The sequence below is a fragment of the Silene latifolia genome, chromosome 9 (assembly GCF_048544455.1).
Source record: "Silene latifolia isolate original U9 population chromosome 9, ASM4854445v1, whole genome shotgun sequence".
Lineage (NCBI taxonomy): Eukaryota > Viridiplantae > Streptophyta > Magnoliopsida > Caryophyllales > Caryophyllaceae > Silene > Silene latifolia.
Window position 1 is genome coordinate 168,867,140 of NC_133534.1, and position 12,376 is coordinate 168,879,515.

The following is a 12,376-nucleotide window of genomic DNA, read 5'->3' on the forward strand; positions in this document are numbered from 1 at the left end:
CTCTGAAGAATATTTTGGTCTGTATTACCTTAAAGGAAATTGTTGTTTGATGACCTTATATGATCGAAATCGTTGTTTGGTTGAGTTCTTAACTCCTAACTGTTGTCGTGTTAGGATTGGGAATTTAATGAACTGCTAAGAGACCTTTATATTCATTTGATGGACTTCTAAGAGAGCTTTATCTTCGTTAGATTGTACTTGTGGATGTTAGAGGCATTGTTGCTTTCAGTTCAGAGGAATTCTCATCAGAGATTTATTAGACGATGTTTTCTGTTTGGTGTTTCGAGGAGTCTTATAGATTTGATAACTTGAGGAATTTAGTTAGTCGGTTGGATGTTGAAGTACTTGATGGACTTTTACCATGATGTTTTGAGAGGATGATCAGTCATGTAAGGATTTGAGATGGAAGTTGTGTTAATTGATAATTTTGGAGGATGTAGACTAGGAAGTTTGACAATTCTGAGCTTGACAACTTAGTTGCCTGAGTTTAATAACCTTGGTGTTGTTTTCGATGGAAATAGAAAAAGCTTGGGTTCTATAGAGGAGTCGTACCAAGAATCTTGAGATCTTTAACCTCTTCTGTAATCCTTGAGATAGCTTTGTATAGCTCTTGAATCTCTCATTCCCACTTCTTCACCTGAGCATCTGTTACTACATTAACCTTGGCCTAAGTTTGAAAACTTTTACCTTTAGTCTTTTTCCTCGAATATTTCTTTTTTATACAAGGTTTGACTCCAAAGTTTTGATTATCTTGAAAATTTATGATTTCAAAGTGTTAAACTTCTATTTTCGTTTTACTCTTGGTTAGTATGTAAATTTTGTCTTGTCTTGAAATGTTTTTAAAACTCGTTTGAAAGTATTTCGGAATTGTTTCGAAAATTTTTGTTTGGATGCTATTAAAACTTTCAAAAGTTATGTTGTATTTACAAATTCGATTTGTACAAAGGTTTTAAGTAAACTTTGCACTCCTTCTTTTGAATCTCGAGATGTTTATCCTCTTTCATAATCCTTGAGAGAGTTATATATGACTCTTAAATCCTTCTCTCCCTTGCTTTAGTTTCAAAACTTTTGTCTTGATTTACCGTTGACCTTTTTCTCGGATATTTCCATTTTATACAAGAGTTTCGGCTTTTACAAAGTTTAGTTCTCGGATATTTTAATTTTGAGTTATGATTTAAAAACTTTAATTTCATATTTAGTGTTACTCTGGATTAGTGTCTAAACTTGGTTTTGTTTCAAATATTTTAAAACTCGTTTGGAAATATACCGGTATTGTTTCAAATAAAGTTACTTAATGCAAAAAAAAAAAAAAAAAAAAAAAACTTTCAAATGTTATGTTGCATATACAAATTTGATTTCTCGTTAACCTTTTTCTTTGAGAAATTCCATTTACACAAAATATTTTGACTTTTATGAAAATATTTTCATTATCTTGGAAATTTTGAATTATGACTAGCTTCAAAGTTTTGAACTTCCCTTTCTCTTTTAGTTTTGGGTTATCATTAAAATTTGGTTTTGTTTCGAAATAACTTGAAATTCGTTTGAAAATACTTCCGAATTTTGGTTTTCAATAGTTTGGTGCCTTTATAAACTTTCAAAGTGGTGTTGTATTTTCAAATTTGATTTGTTCAAAGGTTTTAAGTAAAATTTGCACATTCACTTTTGAATTTCGACATTGGTGGATGTTAGGACTTGTCATTAAAGATGTCTAATGACCGGTTCAGTACTTGCTGATGCATGGGTGTAAGATTTGATTTTTCAAATGTTAACTTGCCTTAATCTTGGACGACAGGATTCTTGTTCGCGACAGGTATTCTCTCGTTCAGTGAGAAGAGACAAGTAATTTCTAATAGTTCGATTTTGAAAACTGGTCAGATAGACCACAAAAAAAAAATGGCTTTTTGTTTGTTAGTCGAAAAGTTATAAAATAAAATAAACATCTTTGTTCTTTAAATCTTGTTTTTCTCCTTTAAGTTTCGAGGACGAAACTTTTTCTTAGTGGGGGAGGTTGTAACACCCGCCATTTTTGTAATCTATTTTCGTAACCGTATTTTATTTACGATTACGATTTGATTTGTATGACTCGGAGTTTATCTGTGAGCCATTTCTTTTCTTCCTTTGAATTCTTAAGTTCTCTTATGTCTCGAATATTTCCTTGTTTTCGAGAATTATTGTTATTTCTAACTATTTCAGCTTCGCCTTATTTATTCATTTTATTCGTATTCTAATTCTACTCCGAGTTAATTCGTTGGACTTTGGAAATTATTTCTATTGAACCCTATTTTTATTCTTATTCATTTCTAATCTCATATATTTTAATTCTTATTTATGAGATTTAAATTTTTATCTGTTAATTCACGGTTTTGATTTATTTATTTAATTAAATCCGTTCTTAGTTGATTTGCAGTCCAATTTTTCAAATGGACCGAGTTTTATTCAAATGATCATCTATAAAACATTATTAAAAGGCTAGCCTAAAAAGGCAATGTAGACAATGCCACATGGGATGAAAAAAAAGCCACGTACGCAATAACAATGTGACTTGGCAAACTAATATGACATGGATTATCACTTTATTTTTATATTGCATTAATTTAATTCACTTATTTCCTTTAAAAATTCATCCATATTTCATTAGCTTTAAACTTAACTAACTCAGAAAAAAAAAACTACAATAAAAAAATACGCATTAACTATAAGTTAATAATTTCGAGATATTTCATATGGAGTAGTATTATATGTATTCGAAATAAAAAAAAAACTGAATATATGACATTAAGAACGAAGAAGAATAAATGAAGTTGAAAAAAAAATAAAAAAATTGTATCTATCTATACAATATAGTTAAAAGGCTACTTAAAACATTTAATTTTAATCCACATGTCGATTTTTTATTGGTAAATACTAATTCATCTATATTGATTACTTTATTTTTTGTTTATTTATACAATATTATAAAAGTCTAGATTATGTATTAAAAAGTTATCTTTAAAACTATCACATGCTTATAAGTACAAAAAAAATTAAAAAAATATTAATAGCAAACACAAAAAATGATGTAATACAAACTCTTTATTTTTCTCTCATAAATTTGGTTATTAATATACTTATTTATTTAACCTTTAATTTCTTTTATTTAATAGGATGGTTTTTTGGTTTTCTCTCACCATCATTATAATTTGTAGTTATCATAATTTTTTTTCTCTCCCTTTTAATTCACAAAATCGTTCCTCTTCCCTCGAATAAATTGTTGAAATTAATCAATAATTAATAACAAAAAGTTACCTATATAACTATTATAACAATCCTAATTTTCATTTTTTTTTCAAAAGTTGGTAGGTAAAGTATACATACATAGATAATTAAATGAATTCTTTCGCTTTTTATCCTTATTATGTTTTAAATTTATTAATAGTAAGAATGTTATTTAGTTATTGTTTTTGTGTTTGTATTGAAATTGCAGGAATATGATATACTCAATTATCAATAACATTGCATGAAATCTATACTATCTAACTAAAATGGTAGCTTAGAACATTCAATTTCATTTCACATGACATTTTCTCACCCCATTAATTCTTATTTATTTTTGACATGCATGGAATAATAATTGAATTTATAAATCTATAATCTATAATTAAAAAGTAAACCAAACTATCTACCATTATTGAATGTCATATTTTAAATTTCATATGATAATTTCTAAACCACTCTTATGCAAAATGGATTTTGTAAAAAAAAAAGAATAATAATAATAAAGCAAATCTTTTACATTTCATTTCTCCTTTGCTCCATATTTATGTCTATATTAAATTTCATAATAATGAGAAAAATCTATAACTCAATAATCTAGATATAAAATATATAAATCTAATTAAAAGGCAAGCAAAACTAACTATCATCATTTACATGTCATATTTAATTACATAATAAGACATCATCTTAAATCAATCTCCTATAAAGTGGATCTTGTAAATAAATAAATAATAATAATAATAATAATCAAGCAAAACTTATACATTCCATTTCTCTTTATTCCTTATAAATGTTTATATTAAATTTCATAATAATGAAAAATGATGCTCAAAAGTCGTGAGCCTTGATTCATATTTATACCTATATTAATTTTGATGATAATGAAAAAAGGATGCTCAAAAGTCATAAAACACATCCTCAATTCTTTATATATTTTTTATGGAAGACAAAATTTATAAGCCAAAATTTTTCTTATCTCTATCGTTAGTAAAACTAGATGTATCACTAAACTTTCCTACCATTCTATTAACATCAAGCCAAGTGTATTAAGATTTTAAAATTATTAATTAATTTATTTACCTTTTATATAAGTTCCATTGGGTTAAGAAATGTTCATCACATTTTCAATTTCATCGTTTGTGTTTGTTTTGTTCTTATTTAGGGGCTATCAAGATTTGTAGTGTTGAGATATTCAAAGGTAATATACTTACATCTCTACACTTCATTCTCATTCCCTTTTTCTTTCACTATTTAAGACAAAACTTAAGTTAACAACGATAATATTTATTGCATAAAACAAATTTCACTATTTCACTATTATTGAGTTACCTTTTTTATTATAGGGTCGATTCGTTTGAAAAAGAATACTATATGGAGAAGTAAAATATTAGGATAACTTAAATAACTATATATTGGAGACTAACTACAAGATTGACGACATCAACGTAAATGACTAATAGTTTTTTTTTCTTTTTTTTTCAAATGTATATTTTATTTTGGTATTTATTTGTTTTTTTTCATCATTTACCTTCGAAAAAATAGCAATATTACCAACTTTGGCTTATTTAATTTATCGACTTTGATCTTTATATTAACATGTAAATGCCCGTAATCTTAGTACGCAGTCAATGATGACTTATTCATAAGGTGAGCTTACTATATGTTTTGATATTTTATAAAATTTCAATTACTAAAAACACTAGAAACATCACACTCAAAACAAAATATCCAGTGAATTTCACGGGCCATGAAACTAGTTTTAAGATAAAAACCCAAGCCTTTTCCGAGATATTTTAAAAGGTGTTTAACATCTTCTAATTTTATTTGCTCACATAATATCTTATCATTCACACATCTATCCCTCTTGCAAAGATTATTGAACGTAACCCTGCTTCGTGCTTCCGCCGTTCTTCTTTTCCCAAACAAAATTTACGTACGTGCTTGCCTTCTTGCTTCTTTATTTCCGTTGTACAAATGATTCTACGTACGTGCTTGCCTTCTTGCTTCTTTATTTGGATCGTCATTCTCTCATCATCCGTTCATCCTATTCTAAGGGTAAATTGATTACTCTTATCTTTCTTATTCTAGTTTTTATCTAGATTAATGATTCATATGTTTTACACATATGTAATTTATGTTTTTAAAGGTTTGTAGAGGAGATATTGAAGGCTAGCATATGTGGATTCGGATTCGCAACAAGGTAACTACGACGTTACTCGGTATTACATCGATTTAATTGTTGTAGTTGTATGTATTATTGCATTTTTGTGGTTTATAAAGATTTATTCATTAATATGATTTTTAAACCATATAATTTCTGATCCCTTAATGTTTATAAATTATTTTGACTATGTATAAATTTTATTTTGTCAATAGGAATTTATTTGGTTGATTTGCAAGTTTTATGATTAAACCGATTAATATGATATAAAGATGGTATAAATTCGTTTTTATGATTTCCAGGAGGTTTAAATTATTTTTCTGGGTTAAATGATAGATTTTAAAATACCATGAATTTTCGTGGTAATTATTTTGGAGTTTTATTATTTATTTCGTAATTTAAAGTATTGACGCAGTTTCTGCGATTATAGCGATGCTGTTCGGTTTTAATTATGTTAAAAATACTAAATAAAATTGTAAATTTACAATATTTTAGTATATGGCAGAGACATGTAGTATTAGGTTGTGTATAAATTTGTAGGTATTCAATCATTATTTTCGATTTATGGTGTATTTTACAAGTTTGATGAAAACCGTTGTTAAATCTGTCAAATATATTCGTCTGTTTGTAAAAATCATATCACCTGTTTCTATTTCGAATTTGCAAAAGTGTAAAGAATAAACTCCTATTATTTTAAAGTGTGGAGTCTGCATAAAAAAGTTCATATTATTTAGACTTACTGTTTGGTCAGAATAAATTATTTGTTAACAGCTCGCCTGTAAAACGCATTTCTGACTTCTCTCAAAGATTCATTTTTAAAAGATATTTTTCTTTTGATACAGTAGCTAATCTTTTTCTCAATGAAGATTTATCATGTTTAATTATGTTTAAAATTATGCCTTGCCTTAAAATGTTTTCTAAAAGAGGATTTATGAACTGAAACATTATGGGTGACGTTTTCTGACAGTTTTAAGAAATGAATTTTTAGACCCCTGATAATTTCCTAATTTAAAGTTTGTTAAAAAATGAAAGTTGTAGCAAAAAGCTACAGGAAACCATGAAAATTGGCCTTGCGTCACTTCAAGTTTTCTGTAATTAATTATGAATTTTACAATACTGCTGTTCAGTTTTATAAACTAATGTAGAGCTCTGTCTCATTAAAGCCTAAGTAATAAGTCTTTACTAAAGTACCTTAAGTCAAAGGATGGTCTTTAAAGTTTAATTTCAGTAACTTAATTTATTTAAAGTCCTTAAATAAATTTTATACTTTTGGTTTTAAGTTTAAGTTTTCTAATTCGAAGAAAATAAAAGTGTAGTTCGCTTACGAACCATTTGAATAATATACTATATCACTTGGGATATTTTTAAGTTTGGAGTAATGAAAGTAAAGGCAAAGAATAATAAACTAAGGCATACGGTTTTACTAAAACAGCTATATGGTTGGGTATCCTGCGGGCGGTACAGATCGTCGTAGAGTTATGTACATGTACTTAGACTAGGACTTCGCATTGCGTGGTAAGTCGTGTCCTATTATAGTTTGTTGTCTAGTTAGTGAGCTTGGAGTTGGTCATCTTAGCATGACACTGGGTTCCCGAAACTAGTAAAGATGCTGCGGTGTCAAAAGTATAGCTAAAGTAGATATCTAGCCTGAACTAAATTATTTCCATTCTATCTTTTGAATATTTTGCTTTTAAGCATGCAACACGTTGGTTTTAACGTGATTTGGTAATCATATTTTGTTACTTATGTTTTATAACATTTCAATTTACTTTGATATATTATTTGCATCTGTAACATTTATATCATGTGATATGGCTGGGAGAACATCGAGTTACTCCCCACTGATTGTGGCTGTTATGTTTATAACATGACAGATATTAGCTTTGTTGGGGATTTTTGTGTGAGCTAGCGAGTAGTTTGCAGATCCTACTCTGTTTTCTGCTTTCTTTTATGGTTTTTAGTTTTAACACTTTTGAGGAATTTTATTTTCGCCCTTTTTATAAAAGTGGCATTTGTTTAGACTTAACCATTTAATTTTATCCTTGAGAATTTTATACATTCTCAATTTATAACAGTTAGAACTTTTATCTTTGTGTATTTAATCCCAATCGACAGTGTTTCCGCCACTGTTTTGCACTAGATTTTATAGGGGATTACAGTTGGTATCAGAGCATCACTGCTCCCGACGCTCACACATTGATCTTTAGGAAAATGCCTAATAAATGATTTGACTAAATAAATGATTTAGTGAGAGATGGGTAGAAACCATAAGGATTTGAATGTTAGTTTATGTGTTCCTGCAAAATCAATGACTAGCATTGAATCTATGTTTTGTTTTTATTTTCTCCGACAAAGAAGATGAAAGAAGGTGGATGTGAACGTTGTGTTTTTCCGGACCAGAACGCGATCATTATGGTGATATTGAACTCGCTCAACAACCTAGCTAACCGCTTGGAGAACTTGATGCCACAAGGAAGAGACAATGGTTGTTCCAGCCCAGATTTAGTTTTGCTCAAGCTACAGACCAGTTGGCCAAGAGAGGACTCAAGTTCCAAAATGGTACAGTACACCCAGAGTAATTACACTGTGGATCAGTCAGATGGAGCAACCCAAGACTGGTGTGTTTGTTTTCTCTACAAGGTGATAGAGTGATCCAACGAGCCATATTGCGTACTCTGGATGCCTGAAGATTCCTTCTCTGATCTCAGACTTTATTAGTCTGCGATCATCATTCTTATTCCTTCAATCTTTTTCAGTCTTAGCTGATTCCTATGTCCTTATTATAAATTTTCATCTCTTATTCTGATGAATTAATCCTTCTTTGTGATTCCTCCACATTGGTATCTATCCTCTTGAGATTCATTGGTTAAACTGACTCTTTCTTGGAGAAATGTGACGGAAGTTAAGTAGGTTTGAGGTCTAGTGAAGCATTGTTACTTATGGTTTGAGGATAGTGAGTTTTACCCTTAATGTCTATCTTGTAAGAACTGTTATTTCTTGAGGATTAACTTGAATGGTGAGTAGTGGATTATGGAGTTAGAATTTTGGCGTAGTTAATGATTTCGGATTATAGCTAATTTGCATATTTTGGTCTAGATGTGATAAAGGTTTTTATAGTAACCATGTATCATTATTGGTTGACCTAGATTAATCTCAGTTTTGATTCTTATGGATTTAGATTGTTGAGTTCTGATGTAAGGTTGTAGCCTTGGAACTTTTGGTTGTGTGACTTAACTTTATTTGGGTTGTTTAGTGTTAACCTCGAGAGTAAGGAGTGTCTTAGCCCAACTGCAGTTTGGATTGATTATATTGATTTGAAGAATTATGAACCCGGAGTTGGGAATTATGTATACGTATCATATCTTAATTTCTTAACCTTAGTACATGTATTTCTCTGAAGAATATTTTGGTCTGTATTACCTTAAAGGAAATTGTTGTTTGATGACCTTATATGATCGAAATCGTTGTTTGGTTGAGTTCTTAACCCCTAACTGTTGTCGTTGTTTGGTTGAGTTCTTAACCCCTAACGGTTATGTGACTTTATGCTTTCCTCCTCTAGTAGCCTTACGAGGTCTACTATATTGTGAATTATGGACCGCCATTTCCTCAATCTTGTTCCAAGTTTGATTGTCGTCAACTTCGGTGAACATACCATTTGATCCCATGTTGAGAATGTTTCTTGAGTCTTCATAAAGACCGTTCCAAAATTGTTGTACCAAGAACCACTCGCTAAGTCCATGATGAGGACATGAGCGACAAATTCCTTTGAATCGCTACCAAGCTTCATACAAAGATTCTTCATCTCTTTGCTTAAAGCCCGTGATTTGAGCTCTTAGCATGTTAGTCTTTTCCGGTGGGTAGAACTTTTTGTAGAAAGCTGGAGCCAACTTCTTCCAAGAATCAATTCCGAGAGTAGCCTTATCAAGGCCTTTCAACCATTGTTTTGCGGTGCCAATTAGAGAAAAAGGAAATAAGACCCATCGAATTGGTCTTGAGTTACACCGGTTTGGGAAATCGCATCACAATAGTCGCAAAAAGTCTCCATGTGAGAGTGAGGGTCTTCACTAGGAATCCCCCCAAATTTGCTTCTTTCGACTAATTGGATAAATGCAGATTTGGCAATAAAATTTCCGGTTAAGTGTTGTGGTGTGGGAGTACCATTGGGTAGGTTCTCCTCGGTTGGTACGGAATGTGATGAAAATTTAGGCATTGTGGGTTGATTTTGTGTTGGATTTTGTGTTGGGTTCTCCTCACCTTCTGTTGCAAAAGGGTTGATGAACTTAATAGTGTTTGGTTTAATATCTACAACCTCACCAATACCTCTCAAAGTTCTCCTAGCAAGTCTTCTATTGTTTGTCAAAGTCCTTTCAATTTCGTGATCAAAGGGTAACAAGTTACCTTGTGATCTTCTAGACATGCAAAATATCAAACAACTTGAAAATAATTAGAACAAACCTTGAGGAGTTTTACTTCCCCAAGGCAAAGAAAGACACAACTAATAACAATTTAAGAAAATCTAAATCAAGTTAACACCGTCCCCGGCAACGGCACCATTTTTGGTCGTGTTCCCTTAGGAGGGTTTAGTTTTCGGTACTTGTTGTTAGGAGCACCTAGACCAAAACACAATTTATAACTCCACAAACAACTCTACAATTAGTAAAGAGGCAAGTAAAGGTCGGATCCCAAGGGACGGGAATTGAGATGAGATTTTCAATTGCAACTAGTGGTGTCTAAGGGTGTCACAATTTCGGGTTTGAAGTAGAAGATCACTAAACTAAATAGAAATGAAAGTAAACAAGCAACATGATTAAAAAGGGATGTAAACAATTGATAAAAGGCACTAGGGTGTCATGGGGTCATAGGGGATTCATGGGAATTGATCATACAAACATATTCTCAAATTATAAGCAAGCAATTATTGTTGTGATGGATCGAGTTGGTTTATATCTTACAATCCTAGGAAAGTTTGGGTCCCGGAGCCGAATCGATTAGATTGTACAACACCTACAAGTGGACTTAATCTTCCTTACTCAACTATATGCATGGTCTAATGAGACTCGAGTTGGTTTATGTCTTACAAGTCTCATTGAAAAGATAGGTGATGAGTACAAAATGCAAGGATTCATAGGCTCGCATTTCATCAAACATAACATGTGCATAAGTTGGGATCACAACAAGCAAGCAAATAAACTATGAAAACATATTAATTTAAGCATGAATCATCCCCCATGTTGGTTTCCCCTAATTACCCATTAACCCTAGCTAAGGAAACTACTCACTCATTATCATGTTGAACATGCTAGCGAGGTTGTCAATCATACCAACAAAGTAAAACATGATGAATAAATGAAGATAATTAACAATAATTAAAAAGGGGTTAAAAGAATTATACCTACTAATGATTCCAATAATAAAGCAAAGAATAATAGAAGTACTTGATGATTGATTGGAAGGTTGTCAATCTCTCAATAATAACCCAAATAATCTTCAATTACCCAAAATGAAAGATGAACCAAAGAGAGATTAAGGAAATGAAATTTGTATTAAAACTTGATTAAAAGTTGATTACAGGATTAAAGAGAGATTTGATTGATATTAACTACTCTAAAGATTGCTAAGAAGAACATCATAATCTAATTAGCCTAATGGGGTATTTATAGTGGGGATTAGTTACATAAATTAGGGTTTACTAAGGGCTTAAATGACGATTAAGTCCTTGAGGAATCGCCGGTCTCAAGGGAGACTCCGGTCTCCTTTTTGCCGGTCTTAGACAAATATGCGCATCCTTCCTTGAATGAGTAGAAGACGAAATGGCTGACACACAATCCGAGCGTCCAGGGCACGGGACGGGCGGATTGCCTTCTTGTTGAATGAGCTGATTGTGGTGGTGGACGGGCGGATTGTGGTGTTTCTGGACGGGCGTCCAGCTGGGGAAGACGCTCGGATTGCCCTTGCTGGACGGGCGGATTCTGGGCAATCCGCTCGGATTATCTTACAGCTTCTTCCTTTCTTCTTTTCTTCCTTTCTCTTCATAAAATCCTTGAGGATTTCCTCGGGGATGCAAGGATCTTTTCTCATCATTGCCCATCTACTATAGTATGTACAAAGGACCTTCTAGTCTTGTCTTCTCTTTGATGCTTGGTCATTGAATTCAATCAATTTAGCTTCATTTTGCCATGAAAATGCAAGGTTTGCACTCCTTTCCTACCAAGGAAACAAAACCTCAAAGAATATGCAAAACAAAGGACTAAAGACAATAAATGACCCAAATATGCACTAAAAAGCATGGGAACAAGGCTAATTCGGGGACTAAATATGCTCTGATTATGGTCACAACAATAAGGGTGTATCTATGATAGTTGGGCAAGTTGACCTACCAGTGGACTTGTTAGAGTTTCCTATGAATGGTTTTGAGATGATAGTTGGTATGGATTGGTTGGGTAAGTACAAAGTTAGAATAGACTGTCACCTAAAGAGTGTCTCTTGGAGAGGTCCTAAGGGAGTTGGTGTGTCTTATCGTGGGTTTGTTGTCAAACCCAAAGTCAAATTGATTGCAGTAGTGACATTAAAGTCTTATCTGAGGAAGGGGTGTCCGTTGATCTTATGCCATGTGAGAGACCATAGTATGGTGAGTTTGACAGTTGATCAGATACCAGTGGTGAGAGAGCTTCCAGATGTTTTTCCCGAGGAGATACCCGGTTTACCACCAAAGAGGGAGATAGATTTCAGTGTTGAGTTGAAACCAGGGACGAGACCAATCTCTAAGGCCCTGTACCGCATGGGTCCTAAGGAGTTGAAGGAGCTGAAGAAACTGCTGGATGATTTGATTGATAAGGGATACATTAGACCTAGTGTATCACCGTGGGGAGCACCAGTTTTGTTTGTGAAAAAGAAAGATGGGTGTTTGAGGCTTTGCATCGACTATAGAGAGCTGAACAGGGTTACAGTAAAGAACAAGTA

General features: G+C 32.1%; 1 non-coding gene across 1 annotated transcript; it reads left to right on the top strand.

Moving 5' to 3' along the window:
- Positions 1-9,148: 9,148 nt before the first annotated feature.
- On the top strand, positions 9,149-9,255 carry LOC141603195 (small nucleolar RNA R71). Its single transcript, XR_012525087.1, has one exon. It is a non-coding gene; the product is annotated as a small nucleolar RNA R71 (small nucleolar RNA).
- The last annotated feature ends 3,121 nt before the right edge of the window (positions 9,256-12,376 follow it).